At 39.9% G+C, this 17,721-nt stretch overlaps 1 long non-coding RNA gene across 1 annotated transcript in view; it reads left to right on the top strand.

Annotated features, from left to right (window-relative positions):
* LOC132249085 (uncharacterized) overlaps nt 1–16,347 on the top strand; it is a 58,792-nt gene extending 42,445 nt beyond the window's left edge. Inside the window, exon 3 of the long non-coding RNA XR_009460477.1 lies at nt 15,856–16,347. This is a non-coding gene — a long non-coding RNA (uncharacterized LOC132249085). The remainder of the gene's footprint in view (nt 1–15,855) is intronic.
* The last annotated feature ends 1,374 nt before the right edge of the window (nt 16,348–17,721 follow it).

The following is a 17,721-nucleotide window of genomic DNA, read 5'->3' as shown; positions in this document are numbered from 1 at the left end:
ATCAGAGGCTTTCAAGCCAGCTTTAAATAGTACCTGCTTGTCATTACATCTCAGCGGAAATAATGACAGGCTTCTTATTTTCTGAGATTTAAGGAAAATCAGTGAAAAATCCATCTATGTGGTTAGGAAGGGAGGGGGAATGGTTGGATTTTGAAGACTTAAAAATAGAGTTAAAAGAAAAAAAATACGTATCCATGTGCTTATATTCTTTCTTCCTACTTCTGGAAGTTTGACTAGCTCAAATAAATTTCAGTACAAAAATATACTTCACTCTGGGAGAAAACAGGTGTCATATGATCTCTTAAAAATACTACTGATTGATATTGAACAAACAAGCTCTCACCTTTGTCACTGGGCATAGCTATCAGCAGAGATTGGCAGTGAGTGCTGTGGTAGCATCCACAGGTACTGATATTGTGCGGTGTCTCTCCTTTTTAGTTATTTGCAAACATTTACAATGTTTTGGTTCCATTTTAATAAGCATCTTTAGTTCTCTTAGTTCTCTGAGCCTCCTCCAACTTAGCTTGTTGTGAAATTCCATGCCTTTCCCTGAGAATTCCTGATTTTTTTACTTTGCTATAGTATTTTCCCCTAACTATTGTATTTTCTTGCATATGATACACACTTCACTCCCTGTTACTCCCATCAAAAACAGCTGCTGAAAATTCTGATGTACATTTTATGTTTCTGCTTTAACAGGCAACAGATAAATTGGCATATGACTCACAGGGAATAGAACAATGTGCAAACTCAGTTCCCTATCTCCTTCTACTCGCTACAAAGAGCGATCTTTTTTATTTATTTATTTATTTATTCTGCCTTTCAAAAACAAGGTACGTGTTTATTTTGGAGTGTGTGTATGAGAGAATATGTTCCATGTTTCAGTGGTGTAGGTTGTAGCCATGTTGGTCTAAGGACATAGGGAGACAAGGTTCTTTGGGTAAATCCAATATCTTTTATTAGACCAACTCAAATAGTTGGGAAAATTCTTCTTTGCAAGCTTTTGGGCACAAACATACTTCAGCCTGATGAAGGTGTTTGTGGCTGAAAGCTTACTAAGAAGAATTTTTCCAGCTATTTGAGTTCATCTAATAAAAGATATTGGATTTACCCAAAGAACCTTGTCTGCCTGTGAGAGGATGTGGTATTTGACTTCCCAAGCTTCCATTCTGAAAGGGAAGTTGGAAATACAGAATTGTAGCAGGATGGAAAAATAAAGCTCAATTAATCAGAGAAATGACCTTGTAAAAAGAGTATTAATTTTTTTTTAAGTGTTGAATAAATGTTTATTAAAGGGGATATCTTACCGCATCCTTAGAGTTAAGATTTATGGAAAATGGTGTGGTTTGTCCCTTCAAAGGGCCAGGGAACTTGGAATCAGTGAGGCCTCTTCATAATCTGAATCCCTTTAAGAACAGGGACTAGCTAGGATAGGGTGAATGCCTAATGTGTACATATGTAGGCTAGAACAGGTGCTCAGTCTGGGTCATTAGATTTTTTTCCCCCTTTTTATAGTGTTTTCATTGGAACCCCTAAAGGTTCCACTAACTGATCAATGAGAATTCATAATAACTACTTTCTTACTCAGGATTTGTGGCAGTGTAAATTTACATCAGACTGCCACATGGTCTCTAGAGTCTTTGCTGCTCTGATGTGAAAATTCAGTCCTGCCTGAAACTTCACACTGAATATCAGTGGAAAACCATTTTATCCTACCCTCCCCCTGCTTTCCAATTCCACCAACCTGAAATGTATATATTGCTGAGAACTTGTAGTTTATCCCTCCTTCTACCATAACCCACCAATCCTGTCATTAACATAATTACTTCTGTAGTTTGAAATCTGTATTTGCTATCTTCTAGTGGAATAGCAAGATCGTATTTGCTATATGGAATTATAATATGCACTTGCATAAAGGGGAGGACTGAATAAACTGTAGGGGTTGTCATTCTGTAGACTCTTGACATTTCCATAACTTTTTTTTCTCCCTCATTGATTGGTAATTTCTTTCCTGGGACTGATTAGTTCTTTGTGCAAGAAAATTCCGTCACAAATAATCTGGTGTTGTCATTTTTTTAAAAGGAAGGACTGCAATACATAACACACAAACCTAGTAGATTGGATTTTAATTTTAAGAGGAACTTGCCAGTTTATTAATAGGCTGTACTACATTTGTGTTTTTATTCCAGAATTCATTGTATACACTACACATTAGCTTATTTAGCAATCCTTCCTCAGGGTTAAACAATTCATTAAAAAACTATCATGCTGTAATTAAATTAAATGAAAAACTGGACAAAACCATTACAGAAATCATTCTATTTTTAGGGCATGGCATAATTTATCTTGAAATTCATTTAGCAAACTGTTTATACAGCAACGCTGTTTGTTTTATGTTTTAAATGCCAAGTAGAGTCAGATACTTGATCATGTGAACCTTGCAAAAATAGATTAAATGACTCTCATGTTAGAAAAAAAACGATGCAGCACCTAAAGAGAGATCAGTGGACCTATGCTGAATTTGCCAGAATCCATGGATTTTAAAACAAAAAGAGGGTATTTACACTGCTGTAAAATGCTACAGCTTTTAAAAAGAATAAGAATGTGATACTGTGACAAAATAGGTTATCCAAGATTTGCTTGTTGCATTTGCCCCTTTTTAATGAGATGAAAAATGCAAACTCCCGGGTCTAAAAATCATCCCTTACTGGCTCTCTAGCCCTTCTGGTGTGGGTTGAGGGAAGCATGGCGGGGGAGTCTGGGAACAGGAGCCTGAGTTGGGCCATGCCCTGTATATATTGGAGAGGCAAGGGAGAAGGACAGAGGGCCCAGTCCTAGTAAGACTGGGATCCATGCAGAATGGGTATAGGAGAGGAGATAGGCTTGTGTCCAGTCAAGCAAGACCCATATCTAGCAGATTGTGACCCCCATGCCTTTGCCTTCTGTGCAGACATGATCTAGGTTCCAGGTAGGGTCCATGGCAGGGAAATCTGGGGGTCCAGGAACCATGGGGGTGGGGATGGGCCAATCAACATCAGAGCCATGGGGATGGGGATGGGGTCTCCAGAGGTGGAGGGGCAGGGAGAGGCAAGGGGCAGATCAGTTTACGGGGGTGGTGGGTGGGGAGTGGATCCAGCTGGGGAATGGCATGGGGTCTGATATGATAAGAGTGGGGGGAGATCAGGGGTCTTGGGGACTGGCATGGAGTAGGCTGTGGAAAGGGGGTTGGGGATCGGGAGCCACTGGGGATGGGGTCTGCAGGATTTGATTGGCTGTCAAGGGTGAATCAGAGGGCTGAGGACTGGGGTACAGTCTAGGGTCTTTGTGGGGGTGGGGTCTGGAGATTTAGGGACTGATGGGTTGAAGTCTGCAGGGTCTGAGTGGTTGGTGGGGATAAGGCTGGGAATGGTGCATAGTCTGGGATTTGTGGATATGTGGGTAGAGGATCAGAAGGCTCAAGGACTGGTATGGATCAGGGGTCTATGGAGGAGGGTGTTCGGGGGCTAAGGACTGGTGGAGAGAGGTTGTGCTAGGCCTGGAGTCTTCAGAATCCAAGTCCTGGAGGTGCTGACAGATGGCTTTTCCCTGTCTGCTCAAGATCCGACAGCCCTGGTTTGTGGAGAGGGACTGAATTTTCCCAGTCCCTTAGCTGTCAGGGGAAGGGCTTGCTGGGTCTCAGGCTGTACCTCTAGAGTGCAGCCTAAGTTGCAGAATTTCCCCTGGGAAGGAGGTTTCAAGCAATTTTTGATGGGATTGAACAGGGCAGCACGGTGGGAGTGTGTACAAGTATTCATTCAAACAAATTGCAAGTACTGTTTGAGAAAATGATATGTAATATAATTTGTTGACATTCATCTACTAGCAACCTGTTATGTATCAGATGCAGCTGCAATTTTTTCTAAGAACTTAGAAAAATGAAGTAAAATAATTTTATATAATATACTATGGAATACATGCATATATTCAAGTTTCCATGTTTATTGTGGACTATTCTGGCAATTTAGTGAGAAGGAGCCATCTTTCTTGCTGAGAAGAAAAGTATAGGCAAAGTTCTCTACAGATACTTGCTTGTGCTCTGTTTTTCTCTCTCATTTTGTCCATTTGAATTGAAATATTTTCATTTTACTTTTTATGAACTATTTCCCACAAGTTTTCGGTCCTGCCCCCTTTTCACAAACTCCCAAGTCTTAAGGCTTTTCTAAAGGCTTTTGAGCAATTGTCAGATGTATGCTTTGACACTCCTATTTATTCATAGCTTGAAACTGATCCTTTGACTACATTTTTTTTCTTGTACCTATAATTAAAAAAAAACTGGCTCTTTGCTGGTGGGCGGTTGGATCTCTTACACTTCCTCTCTACTAGGAGAAATGACGGCCCTAAGGAACATAGGACCTTTGCTTCTTTTTATCTTTTATATTCAGTCTTGTAGCAGTTCACTATTCTAGAGGATAGTGACTTGCTGCATCTACATTACTATAGTTCTTCATATTCTGTTGTGGCAGGATGAAAGAAGTGGAAAATCTAGGCCATGAGTCAAAATCTAGTTGGTGAAAGGGAAACTGGAACAAACTGAGGAGAGGAAAATTGGCCCCTTCTATCATATTCTACAAGCTCTATACAAGCTCCCCTGTTTGCAGGAAAAGAGCCAGAAAAGACCATTAGCTTCTAACCTGTGGATATTTTCCCATACAGCAAAAGCAGGAGTATCTTATAAACATTTCAACTCTGCACTGCCAGATGTCACGCCTCAGCTCTGTATTCTTGGGCAACCCTGGCACAGGATGCAGTCTGTCTGACTCACAAAGGACTCACCCCCCCCCCCTCCCTCCCCTCCTCTACATAAATGAAACTGATTAAGATGCAGTGAGAGACGCACCTAAAACTCTCCAGATAAGGGTGATAAGAGTGAAACAACTGCCCTAGGTCTCATTTACATCCGAGAAGGAACCAGATGACCATTCATTTACATGAGAGATGGAAAACAGAAAGCCTGAAGCAGAGACTGCAGTGAATTCTGGGACCGGAGAAGCAGGGGAGCGCTGCATGATGGGGAATCTGTGCTTCCAATGTTAATTAACCCATGTTCACACACACCCAGCTCAGCATTTATCAGACCAGTTCTAATCTGGATTTGCTAAGGACTTTTCTCCCCCCAGACACACACACACAGCTCTAAGTTTAATAGGCATCTCGGGCCGTACATTCCCCGGTCCCACTATGGGAGGCCTATTTAAACTTGATTGACTAAAACTCGGTTGCCGGGTTAGGGAATGCTGAGGCAAGAGACCAAGTCCGAGGGGGTATGGGCAAAATTTGAACAATGGTTAAGGGTTCATCACAGCATCCAGCCTGATGGAGCCCTAATCCCAGGTGTTGTTGTATCTTTGCCGAGACGACTGGTGGGAGTCCTCTCCACAAAAGGTTATGAGCACCCCAATAATTGCTTTAAGTCTGTTAAAAGACTATAGTAAAATCTGGAAAAGTCATGCTAAGCTGAGGCTTGTGCACAACAAGTAAAAATCCAAAATCCTGATGCTGCAAGCTATCTATTGTTCCTGAAGAAACCATGAGATATCCCATCAGGATATCTGCCATCCATAGGAATCTCAAGCTGGCTCCCAAGTATTTGGGTTACTCCCTAATCTTAAGTGTTTCCTGATTATCAATCAGTTTCCTGAGATGGTCCAAACCAGATAACCCCTTGTCAATAGAAAAGACAATGATTTACACTACTGAGGGTGCTTCAAAGCAGCTGAACTGAGGGTATAAAAATCTGTAAGTGTGTGTGCTTAAAAAGAAGAAAGAGAAGAAAGAAAAAGAAGAAGCAGGAGGAAAGAGGGAGAAAGAAAGAAGAAGAAGAAAACTCCTGTGCTGACACCATCCCCTGTCGTTCTTGGGTCGCTGGAAGAACAGATCGTCTCTCTCTTCAACGATTGTGCTACGGACTGTGCCTGTCAGCTTTGCAGCCTGGGTACCGTGGACTCGGTGAGATTCCCAGCGTTCTCTCTTCTTTCTAGGCATAAACTTCTGAACCTGAACTGTATCAGTTAAGCTTGAGCTAAGTTTCCCCAAATACTTAGTGAAACCAGGGTAGTATTGTCATTGTTTGTGTTTGTTTTTCTTTTGCATGTCTATTACTACTAGTACTATTATATATTTCATATGCTTAGCAATAAATAACTTTTATAGGCAAACTGGTAGTAATTGGGTATATTTTTCCTTCTCTGCTTCTTTTTCCTCCTGTGCTCTGCAGCAACGCTTCTTTTACCTATGCTAAAGATCCCTGTGAAGCCTAAATTATTGTGGGGTTTGCTCATCAAGAGGCCAAAGATTGGGACATGCTGAGTTTGAAACACATAAGGGGATCAGCTTGTACAGGCTGATTGACCCAGTTTGACTCAGACGTGCCCTTATGAACTGAATGCTGGCCCATGAGGGTGTCAGCTGGACACCCAGCTGGATTCAGAGGGATTCTGTTTACCTGTGTGCTTGTGTTTGACTGCATTTTATTGTTGCTCTTATGAACTGATTCTTGGCATATGAGGGTGTCAGCCTGTCCATGCTGATCAGCCCGGCCAGGTCAGGCGTGTCACGTTAATTTGTGTGTGTTTGTGTGTATGACTGATTTGGTGACTGGAGGAACCCAGTCCCATTGAGATTGAGTCCTGCAAGATAGCTCCGCTGGGGGTGAGGGCTTGCAGAAGGGAGAAATACAGCTCCGTATAGTAACACAAGCAGCACATTGACAGAATCACCAAGACCCTAGAAACTATCCCTAATAAATGAGCACACCCCAAAGTAATGGGCAAATTTGGTAACACAGACTCCTTAAGACTATGTACACACATACATTTTTGAGAGCTTGAGAAGATGAAGGATAACCTAGGTACAGCCCAAGAACCAAATAAATATCTTGCTTCAATGTTCAATCAGGATGAAGAGTCAACCAAGGATATTGGTGGCATGTCACTCAGCAATGAAGACAAGAATATAAAAATTACCATATCTGAGTTAGAAGCCAAATTTAAGCTCTTTTCTGTCCCAATATCTGGGGACCCAGAAAATCTACATCTGAGAATATTGAAAATATCAGTGCACAAAATAGCAGCTTGTCTAGCACTGATTTATCATTAAATCTGTTGTTGATCCAGGCAATTACAGTCATTTTTGCTTGACTTCAATAGTCAGTAAGATCTTAGAACCGATACTGAAAGAAAGAAATGGATGAAGGTACGAGAGGAAATGGAAAATGAGACAAAATGTAACATGGATTTATCAATGGATGACTGTGTCAGACTAATTTCATAGGCTTTCCTAACTAAATAATAGAGTTCTTGGATAAGAGTAAGGCATTGGACTTAATTTATCTTCATATAATCAAAGCTTTTGATACCATGTCTCATGGGAAATTATTGGCCAAAATAGAGTGGATAGTGTTCCATACTACAATAACGAGGTATACAAGGAGCAGGAGGGGAAGGGGTACACCATACTCTCCTAGGTGAAAAGCAGAGAAGTGGGAGTAAGTAGGGGCAGGGAGGGCTGCTTTTGTTATACGATCTTATTTTATAAAGGTGGGCATGGTTCTTTGGGTAGATGTGATATCTTTTAAAGATATGTTGTCTTCCTTGTAAGCCACCTTGAGCCTGGAAGGGCAGCCTGTAAACTTAATAAATAAAGAAATAAACAATAAGGGATTGTCCCAAAAGGATACTACAATAGATTATGTGGGAAGATAACTGGAGAGCAGTATTCTTCAGGGATCAGTCTTGGGACCTATCCTATTTAATATTTTTATTAGTAAATGTATAGTTTAATGTTTATGACATTAAACTTTCACTGGTAAAAGTGGTCAGAAACTGGTGTATACTCATAAAAGAACAGAATCTCAGTGCACAAAACTGGTCTACACCAGTAACAGAACAGACTGAAGCAATGGAGTCATTAGATTGTATACACTCAAGCCGTAAAGCTTGGCACCTTCGGAGACACCTAGGAGCAGCACTTCCACTACTGAATAAGACTGTCAGCATAAAATCATAAACTCCATTACCTCAAAAAATGGTGCTGGATGGAAAGACCCTTATGGATCACCAAACTACACAATAAGTAAGGGCTGAACTTCGTCAATCAATGCAAAGATCTCAAGTTACTTGAAGAATATTTTGCATGTTGGAGACTCCGTCCAAATCCAAGGAAATCTGTTCTCATGTAATTTCATTTAAACAATGCCCACACTGACCAGAAACTCACCATTGCTTTCTGCAGAGAAGAGGTTAAGTATGAGAAGTTCCCAAAATACTTTGGCGTAACTCTCGATTGGAACCTCACCTTTCGTGAACATCTACAGAATGTTGCTTTAAAAAATAAAAAGCATGAGTTAACCCTGTGCATAAACTGGCCAGAACAGCATGGGGAACAAATGCAACCATGCTTCTTACAGCCATTCTAGCACTTGTTTCTTCTGCAGCAGAATATTGCTCCCCAGTTCGGAAAAAAAGCATACACACAAAGATTGGTGATACACAGTTAAGTGCAGCTATGTGGCTAATATCAGGAATGCTAAAAAGTCTGCCATTACTATGGCTTCCAGTGCTAGCGAACAGTGCTTTCCCATAGCCCCACTGCGATGCCACAAGCGAAAGGGAATACTATAAGGCCATCAGTCACCCAAACCTCCCAATCAATAAGAACATCACTACCCTACCACTTAAATCTAGAAAACCCCTCTGGAAATGCACCAAGACACCCTATGATGATAACACGAGCATTGAAGAAAAATGGAGGGAAGCCTAGACAAATACTAACCTGCTACAGAAATACATTGTTAATGACATACAGTCCCCCAGCCAGGACTTGACCTTCCAAGAAAGATTTGGTCCTTGCTGAATTGCATCTGGACGTTTCGTGGAAAATGCGGACACCTACTCCATAAATGGGCAATCAGAGAATCCGGGTTGCGATTGTGGTGCGATTTTTCAGACGGTGCAACACATTGTAAATGATTGCCCAATTAGATCATTTAATGGTGATCTAAAATGAAACCATGCAGCTACCCCTGAAACAGTCAAATGGCTATCAAATTTAGATACTAATCTATGAACGTTGTAATCCTAAAATGTCATATGAAAGAGAGAGACAGAACAGAAGTTCAGCACATATAGACTGGTTTAAAAATGGTGGAACCTGGTCTAGGGATCCCAGCTATGAAGTGGCAGTTGTCATTTTCTTAGCATCCTATGAGCATTTCTTAACAAACAATTTCCTTGTTGCCCCATTGGCAATGACCTTGTGTACCCTGCTTTTATGATAAGTTGTTCTTGGTGTTTCAAATATGGGGCCTACAGTGTGTGAGGGCTTACAGTGGCAATTATAGGGGCCCTTTCAGTTAGTGAGTTTCTATGGGTGTTAGGGAGCCAGATTTCTTAGTCCTTCCAGTCCTAGGAACCTAGATCCTTTGGATATCAGAAAAAAACAGCAGATTGGACAACTTTACTAGCAAAGCTGTCTATTTTTCAGTCATTTTTAGAGTTGCCTTGTCTCCTCCAAAATCTCCCTGTGGTTCTTGTAAACACTTCTGTGAGGTTCCAAAGCAGTTTGATTCTCCTTTTGACTGGCAGCTTTTCATTCCTTGCTTTTCATGTAATGTCACACAATGATACCAGAAGAGGCTCTTTCAATCCTATTTTTACCAATTTGTAAAACTGGAAAAACAGCAATTTCAGATACCTTCTGGTGCAAAGTTAAGTTTTTGCTTATCTCAGACTGCCTTGTCAGATTATAAACCTAACAGTTCCCATGAGTGGATTGTCAAGGTTGTCTGATTCAGTCATAGATAGTATGCTTGATTTGTTTCTGAGCCGGAGAAGAGCTCATATCCATGATTCTTAGCCATCTATCCCAGAGTGATCTAAAGCTCCAGGGGTGCAAATTTTACTTCTCTCATTGAGTTAAGATCTATCAGTAAACTTATCCCCCCGAAAAAGAGAGCAGCATATGGCCTTTCTCTGCTATGGTCCTCTGAACTTGTGATATATACTCGCTTAGGACTGAGAAGTTGCAGTTACAACACGAGTGGGGCTAGACTTCGTAAAATGGCTTCTTTCAGTCTCCTTCTCCCTCACCATGTGTCCTTGGCAAACTCTGACTAATTTGAGTTTGCTTTGGGCCTTGTCTACATGAGAGCATATGGCCCTATGAATTCCTAATGGGTAAATGCAAGTTGTTAGAATTGCTTTTATATTTCTTTTTGATTGATTGGGACATAGCCTGGAGTCTTGTCAAACATAGTTATCATTCAGCTTCTCTTTCTTTTGCATGTGTGAGAGCTATGTTCATGAAGAGATCATCCTTACTAGTCAAGGTTTTAGAATGGGTGTAATAGCATCTGATGATGTACTGACTATTAAGAAAGAAACAAGATGTTCAGTTTTGGAGGGCACTAAATTCAGGGTCAGACATAATTGGCTTATTTATGGCTCTTTCACTGACCCACTGGGCATGCCTACACACGTCCCCCATGGCACAGTTGTTACCATGCCATCATTTAGTACTTGCTTTAGAAAGTATTAAATGATAGTGCAGTAACAGCTGTTACTGTGCGATCCTGGTGGCACATGATTATTTTTAGTAGCTATATTGCTGTTGTGATGTGCTGTAGTGAAGTAGCTCATTCCTACTGCAATGTAGCACTGGTATCATGGTTTGTGCCCACCGATGCTACATAGCAATGAGCTACATTGCCATAGTGCATTTCTACATCACCTTATTGTTATGTGTACATGCACCCCCGATGCAGTAAGTGATTCTACTCATTTTATGTTTATGTTTTGTCTTTCTTTTTTGTAAAATGTGAATATTTACCATCATGAAGGGTGTTGTGGGCAGAGCTGTTTGGAACTACAAAGTTTCCTTTCAGAGGAAACTTATTATTTCAATGCAGGAGAGGGATCTGTTTCCTGAACAGACATAAGAAACTTCCCATAGTTTCCAATTCTTGTTTTAGAACATTAAGATTTTTAGTTTTAGAATTTCATTTCATTTTTTTTAATTTTTATTATTTTCACGTCATATAACGGCTCAGTACATGAGTGTTATTGATACATCTTAACGTGATTGAATATAATAAAATTAAAAATATTATTTTTAATTAATCAAGGATAGGTCTAGTGCATATTGAAATATCTTATCTTTTCTAGATCAGCTTTATTCTTTTTACTACAAACTTTAAAAATAAATGGGTGCTTCAGTATAATGCTTGTGTCATAAGATAATTCACAAGTAATAAAAATAAGAATAAGAATGAAAAAAATAGAAGAAGATTTGAAAAGCCATAAAAGAACATAAAAAAATCAAAATTCCAAAATGAAAATTTGAAACATCATGAAACAACCTTTTCCAGAATGGGAAAAAAAAATGTTTCTAAAAATATCAGACCAAGTTTTACAATATATATATATATATATATATTTTATAAAAATTTTCCAAGAACAAGCTGTTTCAATAAATATTTGATAGGAATCAAGTTGTGAGCTTAATTAAAATTTATGCTGGGTCTTACGGCTCCTATGATAATAGTCCTTTAAAACAATTGATTTGTTTTCACATGAAAGTAAAATGTAAGACACATGACTAAGTAATAAGTTATAAACTTTAGCCAAAGACATGGGATCCTGAAGGGATTGCTCTTATCTAGTTTCAATATTACTGTACTGAGATTTGAGAAAATGACTTTCTTTTGCTTATGTGGAGCTTCCAAAATGAAATGTGCACCACAAACCTAAAGCCCATAGAAGGAGATTATTTTTTTTCATGGATATTTTTTCACTGTGCATGCACATACAAATATTAATGGATAACGGCCAGCTGATAGCTTATCTTGCACATTTATTGTCACAATCTGTCTTCTGATTTGCATATGAATGAAAGTAATGCCATTTAAATGTTTGAGGGTAATGTTGGATCTGGGCATTGCTGTCACATTAGATTCATGGCTTTAACCATCCAAATGTGAAATTCCCATGAAAAAGTTGTGTACTTCAGGAACTTATCATACCCCTAGATTTCCCATGCATGTCTGGAGAACAGGCTCACTTTTACACCTCTGCAGAGATGCCTATGGCAAGGCATCTGTACTGAATCATATATAGAAGACTGAAACTATGATCACATCTATGTATTCTTCTCCCTCTCTTGTGTTTAGCCCCTAAGGATGTTAGGAGGGAAGGTTCACTAGATAAAAAAAAGACTCTGTATGTATCCTTGCTTTTTCTAATCAGGACTGGCTACAATTAGGCCTTTCTCCTTTGACTCTTAATGGTGAAGATGGACATAACCACATGACAGCAATGGTAAGAAGCAGAATGCATACAGCAAATCATAACATGCATGTTTTTCTTCCTCTGTTATACAGTTCAGACAGACAAGAAAGCACATAGGTCCATATCCTGCCCTTGCTGCCATGTACATATAGGTAGGGACCTACTCCATTCTCAATGTCATGGAAATTGTGAAATTGGGCAATGTCCACAAAATTCATGGGAAAAAAAAAATACTGGCCCCTCAATGGGAGCCAGAATTCTTTATGGCTGTGGTAGCCTGGCTGTGCAGCCTGCCGAGGTGGGGTAGAAAGGAGAGGGAAACTGCCAGTACAAAGGAGAGCAGCCAAAATGGTGGCTGCCCCTGTTCCTTACTACTGATTGGCTAAGAAGGCTGCCTGGCATGCAGCCCCACCCCTCTCCCTCAATCATCAGCAAGGAGTGAGGCCACATGAGGGACAGCCCTCTTGTCCAGTCAGTGGTGAGGGGTGGGGCCACCTGGGCCCCATAGGCAATCAGAGGCATGGTGGGGGAGGGGCACCATGATAAGCCCATGAAAATGGTGTCCGGCCCCATGATCTGCCTGTGAAATTGGTTGCCTGACTCCTCAATTTGGGTAGGGCCCTATACGTGAGGCATTTATACACATGATGCAGGAGTGGGAGATGGGGAGGGCACTTTAATTAAAAAGGCTCCAAGAGCTGCTCTAATTAAAGCACCTGGAGTGTCTCACGCATGTGTTCCCACATGGAAAAATGGCAGAAGGAGTGCTTTAACTAAAGCTCATCAAATGAGTTTTAGTTAAAGCATCCCCATTGCCATTTTTTAATGCAGGGATGTTAATACACAAGACGCTGCAGTCTGTTGGAGTGCAGTAATTACCATGCTCCAAGAGCCTCCAGCAGACTTGATTAATTACAGCATGTCAGAGCAGCCTTGCTGCACATGTATAGGCATCCATGGGGGACCAAAAGAAGTGGAGCTAAAACACTTTCCTTTTTGAATTTATACAAGAGAGTTGGGGAAGGTTTCCCTAATAAGGGTACATTACATGCTGCATAGCAGAGATCCCAGTGGTTCTCCTTGGAATAGTGCCTTGTACCACACCTCATAATTGTAACTGCTGTTTTCCTGTGCACTAGGAGCTGTAGGCTGGCTCAGATTCAGTTGCTTAGTCCTGTGACACTTGACTGATTGGCATTCAGAGCAAAGCACTTTCACTTGAGCTTTACTTTTTCGCTATGTGATTTGGCCCACAGAAGAAATGCCCTAGTTTAGTCTGACCTACTTGTAATGAAACCAGAAAGTAGCTCTTTGCATAGGCATGTTTAAGAAAATCAAAGCATGCCCTGCAGCCATTAAGATTTGAACTAACCCTTCAAGCTCTTTTAAATATTGTTGGTGGAATTATAGAGAATATGTAGCATTTCTGAAGTATTTTGTAGGACAGCAAATTGTAGCCAGCTGAAACAACTAATATGCATATCATAAATATTAATACAGCAGTAATTCTCCATGGAAGAATCTTTTTCTTGAGAACATCAATATAAAATATGTTGTAATCTTTCTTTTAAATTAAAGGTTTGAAAATATGCTTAATTAACATGGAGTATTTTTTTCCTAAGAACTATGACTTTGAGAGTTTTTATAGCAGTGCGTTGCTTCATAATCAAGCTGATTTTTAAAAAAATCTAATTTCCATTTCAATTTTGCATCTAAAGGAATGCAATACAATCTGTACATTGTATGAATTTTGGGGGTGGAAAGGAAGAAAATTTATCTTTAGATCCTGTTGATAGAGAAATTAAGAGGTGTTCTTGCCTTATCCATAATATGTTTCCTTGTATTCTAGGGGTGTGTTTCCCTTTTATTTGCTATAAAGAACCTTTCATGACAAAAGAAAACTTAAAGCATAAGCTAAATCTTATGCATGATAATGTAACTTGAACAGAATGCTCTAACTGCTTATGTGGAATTTTGTTGAGAAGGTAATTTCACATTTGAAATGGAAGGATTTTTTTTTGTTTTTTGCTTAAAAGGAACTATTTACTTCTCAAAAGACATGGGTAGAGCAGTAATATCTACTATTCCATCAAACAGTAGGTAACACATTTCCAATATTTCAAAATATTTTCTTCAGAGGTGTTAAGTCTCATTGTAGAGTGCTCACCTGTACACGAGAGTGGCAATACGATTTGCATGTGGGGTACCTCCCTCTACTCACCTGCCAAGCCTTGATCTTGAGAAGAAAAGGAGGGTCCGAGAATGTTATTGGCACCTTCATGAGCATGCTCGTGCTGTGGAAGTTCCTGGGGCTCCTCCTCCCCAACACACCTACTGAGATTGTGACGGTGTCAGCAACCCTGCTCTCAGGCTACCCAGGGCTCATGCCTCAAGTCCAGACCTGCGCTCCAATGATGCAATTAATTCTGGTCCATTGGCCTTCACTATCATCCTCACTTGAGTCACAGCGTTTTAATCAAACTTCAGCAATAAATTAATTCATGGGTTTTCTTAAATTAACAAAGTCCATATCCAATTCCTAGTTGGCCACAATCAATTAACTCCCGGGTCCCCTTAAGTTTAATAGAGGCCCCAATTAATTTGTGGTCTTCCTTAAATTAACTCAGCCCATAATCAATTTGTGGGCTTCAAAATCAAAACATCAGTCCATGAGCTACAAAATCAAAACATCAAATTGTGAGCCACTTATCAATTCAGGGCTTTTAAGTCTGTACCCCCCTTGCTGAGTCTCCTAAGTTAATGTCAATTATTTATTAAGGGAAAAAAAGAAACTAAAGGCAGCAGCATCTTCACCATACCCATGTTTCCAGCTGCCCAACTCCTGTGCTTCTCTCTCTGGGTGCCGTGGTCCATGGGGAGTCTCTCTCTGAGTGGTCCCAGGCTGGCAGGAAATCCCTCCCAGTTTTCAGGCTGTGGATCCAGTTCTGTTCCCCCCCTGCTTCAGTGTCTTTTGCATCCAAAGTGCTCTGTACATTCTCCCTGTACAGCCCTGCTTCCTCTTTTCTAGCTGTGGCAGGTCGCTGGTTTGTGACATCACTGTCAGCTCTGCACCTGCAGTTAAATACTGGCCATCTCCTGCCCTTACCAGGCATTCAGCTGCCCTCCACAAGTGGCTTGCCATGCCTCCAGGGGTCTTCCCTTGCCAGGACTGACTTGTCCAGCTCGCCCCACTGTTACACTCAACATATTGAAGTTGACAGTTATACCACCTGAGTTATTTCTTGTTACCCTCATAAATATTTGCTTTCCAGAAGAAGAGAATTACTGGATTTTGGGGACTTGAAGTCCCGTCTTTTAATGCACTGTAATTTGTATGTTTGTCCATCTCCTAAGTGTTTTGAATGTGCTAGGAGTGTGACCCCACATCTGCCATGTTTTATCTCATACTCTTTCCCAGAGAAAAAAAACCTTTTCTGTAGAGTGTATTGTTTTGGAAAAGAATTAGGAATTTTGTTTTTAACTATATTTTGTCTTTCTCTTTGTTTCTTTGTCTGTCTCTGTCTCTCTCTTCCAGTGATACTTGATGATAGGTCTTCAGTCCTGTGCATCTTTAATACAACTTGTGAAGTTAAATCATAATCAAGAGACCATGTAGCCGAGCAGAAATGCCTATGCTGGAGAGAGAGGCCACATTCTCAGTACCTTGGAGTTAATCCAGAATGGCTGACATAAGTATGTGGCTTTGTGTTAATTTTAATTTCTCCAAAATCTTGAGAAGTCCTTTTGTGTAATAATCTTGCATAAATATAAAGTTATATCATTTTGCTCTGTTAAGACCTTTTTTGGATGATTGTTCAGGTAAAGCAGGTTATATTAAAACATGTTAAGAAATTGACTCTTCATAAAGGTAGAGTGCCCCTGCTTCCATAATTTTGGATGAGTTTATGTAAACAGGCAACTTGTATGGCAGCATTGTACTGTGCAAATTCAAAATGTCTTATCATTCACTGAGAAGTACAATCTGTGCTACACAAAACTATTTGTACCCTTTAAAAATAAACTAACAGAGAACCATGAAAATATATGGGAACCTTTTGTGTTAGATATTTCTGCTATCTGTGTTTTACTACAACTGGTTCAAGAATATGCGTTGTGTTCATAGATCCACAGGATGTAAAATGAGGAACAAACATGCAACTCAGACCCAGCAGCCTGATCATCCTGCCTTGGAGGAAGCTAGTTGTTTGGTTTGGCTTTTGGAGTAGATTATAGAAATTATTAAAATGATCAAAGATACAGTAGATGCAATGCAGTTGTAAGACTTTTTTGCCAGGTGCTTCAACCGGGTCCTTTTTAATAGTCAATATGCCTAGTACTTTGTTGCAAAAGGCAAATGGTGTCACTTGGATCTATAGGCATTGGTTCTGAACCAATACATGGCCTCTCATACAGAAAAAAAATGCACTGCTTACCTCTGTGAACAGCTTCCCAGGCATTGCAAAAGAAGGGATTAAGGATCTGGTTTCTCTCCCTATATATTTCATATTTTAAAACTTTGTTTCTGCATTTCTAGACCTTGCTTCTAGTCTTTCAGCTATGATCTCTGTAGTTGGTGAGAATCCTGTCAGAAACAAAGAAAGGGATTAGTATGTTGCTGCACTAACATGATAATAACTTTTTTAAAAGTTAAAATTTTCTTTTAAGTGTAATTTTTTTTTCCTAACAATTTAATCTTTTTCTACATTTTGAAAGTAAGGAAATAACTTCCTATTTATTGTTCCATCTGTTCATAAGTAGGGACAGGCGAAATTTGAGAGTGTTGGGCTCTGTTGTAAATGTCAACCTAATGCTACCTTGGGGAAAAATAATTTGGGACTATCCTTGAAAGTACCTTGACAGAATAGAGTTGTAACAAGGCAAGGTTACATGAGAAAGATGACAGGCTGCTGACCTGCTTTGCTGAAGCATCAGTGATCAGATAGGCTATTTCAGTGGTTAATTTAAGCTTTCTGGGAAGTGAGAACTATAGACTGCAGATAGTCATAGGTCAAAATCTGCTAAGCTGGTAATGTCAAGAAGTCCCCAGTAAATGAGGGTCTTTTTTCCCACTTCTAATATTGGTCTTTCAGTAAGATAACTCCATTTACATCCTTGAAGTTTCTCTTGATTTCCATAGGCCACAGATGAGTATCAAGTGTTTTGTCCTTTTGTGATTTTCAAAATGGCAACATCTCTGGACCTAACAACAATTTATTTACAGCCATATATATGTTTGAGATTAACTTTCTATGTGCTTATCACTTGCACAAAAAAAGCCACATCCAAAACTACCTTACTGGAAAAAAAATTCACTGCAAAATAAATGACCACACAATTCTTTAAATAGGCAATTCAACATAAAAAAAAAACAAAACAAAAAACCTAAAACAACCCCCACCCC

Source organism: Alligator mississippiensis, chromosome 3 (genome assembly GCF_030867095.1).
Source record: "Alligator mississippiensis isolate rAllMis1 chromosome 3, rAllMis1, whole genome shotgun sequence".
NCBI lineage: Eukaryota > Metazoa > Chordata > Crocodylia > Alligatoridae > Alligator > Alligator mississippiensis.
The sequence above is the reverse complement of the archived record's forward strand: the minus strand, read 5'-3'. Positions and strand labels throughout refer to the sequence as shown.